The following is a 2,949-nucleotide window of genomic DNA, read 5'->3' as shown; positions in this document are numbered from 1 at the left end:
GTGACACAGTTGGCATTTCCATATATGCGACGAGTCATAACAAGCTCAGGTGCAAATGTCGGCCATAAAAATTCTATATAGTTAGTGTGATGTCAATTCAATCAATTATGACAAGATATCCTTAACGCCTCGATTGTATTGTTCCTTTTGAGAAAGCACGTAAATGGAATATGTAGGTTAGTGCGGTTTTTGATGGACTGCAAATGAACGTGGATGTTATATAGATGTAGGGTTGGTTTCGGGTGTCCGGTGTTGAATTAGGCGCCGTCGCGAGGCTATCACTTGCCACTAATGTCCGACCTCCAAAGTTAACGTCCATTCATAAATCAGCTGTGTCCTTGCGCAATTTGTGCCCTTCGCGAGATAGAATAATTTCCCACTCCCACAGATTAAACAACACCGGCCGACCTAAGTGATATAGGGAATTTTCTTGCGATACTGAGTCTTAAGGTCAGATATAAATTAACTTGTTTAATTAAAATTTTAGTCGTTAAACTTTCACTGGAAACGTTAAAAAGCAATTTCGCTAACATGCATAAAAGGAAAATTCATTTTTGTATAAAAATATGAGATCGGAATGTTGTATTTTTTCTACGACTCGCAGAATCAACTTTTTTTTAATAGCTTAATTCTGCTTTTTTCAGTATGTGAGTATGTTATGTTTAATCAATCTTTAAGGTCTAGAATTGCATGTTCCGTGTCCTCCAGAGTGTCATTGAAAATGATTAAGGTATCATCGGGGAATTACAGCAGCGTTCTTTGATTTTTTTACTGACATACAGTGATCGTTTATTCACATTTAGGTACTAGGAGTAGGGAAAATACTAACTCCACAGAATTCTTTATTATTAGAATCTGGCAAATATAATCATACTTAAAACAATAATATATAAAACAATTTTTCAAGGTTTCATAAAACAATATCTACAATTTTATAATCATCAACCCTATGTAGCACTGCTTACAGATTTTTATTTAATTGACTTTAAAGTATGTGAACTCTCTGAACCTTTCACCGGAGTAGTTTTAACAAAAGTATGTTTTTATACGTTTTTCAATAGATCCAAAGGGAAGGTAAAGGAGTTTCGACCGGTATATAATAAATATATAGTAAACTAAGTGTTGTACTAGTGAAAACTTGTATCGTTAAAACTATTGTAAGTAGTTTTTCAGGCCACTTTCGCTGAATCATGTGAAGAAATTAAATGCTCCAATGTTTTTGAAAACGTGTGTGGAGTGGCGGAGGCATCAGATGGTGGCCAAGTTATCTTAAAATATCAAAATATCTGTCATCTGAAAAAATATAGATGTCAATTTAAATCTCTACTTGGTGAGTATAATATTGAAGAATATGTTTTCAAATTTGATATATTCAGACAAACATAAGCGTAATTTTGTGTACTGTTTTCTGTTCGGTTTTTTTTTTTAATTTCTTCAATCTAATTTTAAATTAACTATTGAAAATTATCTTAGCTAAGAAGTTCGCTTCGAAGGATGTTATTTTTCAAAAATATAAAATATGTATAAAAAATGTGCCTCTAAACTCGATATATGCAGGCGAAATAAATCAAATTGTGCATGTTTACAAAATTTCATTGGGCCAACTTTTCACTTTTAAGATATACGTCAAATACCGGATCGTCTGTGTAATATACGTAAGCCACACATGGAAAAGAACGGACGCAGGCTATATGATTTTAGTATAGTTGGAGGACATCAGGCATGTAATCATACGTGCCCAACATTCTGCGCTGACATATACGAACCGGCTTGCGCGCAAATATGGAAGACAGATATGAAAACGTACAGCTATAGACCTATGATAAACCATTGCCACATAGACTTGTTCTCTTGTGCACTTGGACTAAGTGAGTATGTAACACCATAAAATTGTATATTTTCAATCGAAAACTCCCAGGCTTAATAATAAAGACGTGCCCGACATTCCGTACGTGAACGATTCTCGATGGAACTCGATTCGAGGTAAGTCGGGGATTTGTAGATTTCTTAAATTGTTCTTAAAAATAAAATACAGAACAATAAAAAAACTCATATATTAGTTTTTAAAAAAAATTTGGGTATGAAATTTCAAAATTGAAAAGTTCTGTTATGTTTAACACGCCTGCACCCGAAGATTTCAATTATTAAGTTTATTTAGGATTAATATAGTTAAAATATTGTGAAAAACTTGAAGAAATAAAAAAAACCTTAAATATTAATTATTAATTAGAATTACCTATAGTCATGCGTTCTCGTTGAAAGAGCTCCGGGCATGGTTCTCGTCGAACCCGTCGCTCGCGACGAAGGGCTAGACGAGTAATTATTATTCCAATTAATATTATTCCACAGACACAGCCCACTGAGTTTCTCGCCGGATCTTCACAGTGGGTCGCGTTTCCGATCCGGTGGTAGATTCTGCGAAGCACGGCTCTTGCTAGGGTTTGTGTTAGCAACGACGTCAGGTTTGAGCCTACCTACCTTCTTGTTAAGGTTACGCTGAAATAGCCTCTCAACAGATAACATATACATAACACAACTCAGATAACAAGCTTAGGTAGGAAAAACAAAACAAGAGCGTAGACAGCTGTCATAAAAAACAATTGAAACCTCAGTTACAATTCAAAGTCTCAATTGTATTGTTTCAAGATGAACGGTAGAATTCACGGTGTGATGTCTATAGATGCCCGTGACCACTTAATACCAGATGAGCGATGAGTTTGTTCACCTATCTAAGCTAAAGGGTTCTTAGAACCTTGTTATAATTTAAATTTGCGAATATGAAATAAGCTACAGATACTAAAATTGCCTCAATCATTATAATATTATGTTTGATGTGATGTTCGTATAACGAAAAATTACATGATTATTAATTATAATTACTTATTAAAACTTGGTATCCTTTTAATTTCTCAGATGTAACGATCCAACCGTTAGGCAAATGCTACAAGA

At 34.3% G+C, this 2,949-nt stretch overlaps 1 long non-coding RNA gene across 1 annotated transcript; it reads right to left on the bottom strand.

Annotated features, from left to right (window-relative positions):
- Positions 1-829: 829 nt before the first annotated feature.
- On the bottom strand, positions 830-2,376 carry LOC134200139 (uncharacterized). The gene is made up of 2 exons (XR_009974922.1): positions 2,237-2,376; positions 830-1,293 (listed from the first exon to the last, which is right to left on the bottom strand). It is a non-coding gene; the product is annotated as an uncharacterized LOC134200139 (long non-coding RNA).
- Between the last annotated feature and the right edge of the window lie 573 nt (positions 2,377-2,949).

Source organism: Bombyx mori, chromosome 15 (genome assembly GCF_030269925.1).
Source record: "Bombyx mori chromosome 15, ASM3026992v2".
In the NCBI taxonomy this organism is placed as follows: Eukaryota; Metazoa; Arthropoda; class Insecta; order Lepidoptera; family Bombycidae; genus Bombyx; species Bombyx mori.
The sequence above is the reverse complement of the archived record's forward strand: the minus strand, read 5'-3'. Positions and strand labels throughout refer to the sequence as shown.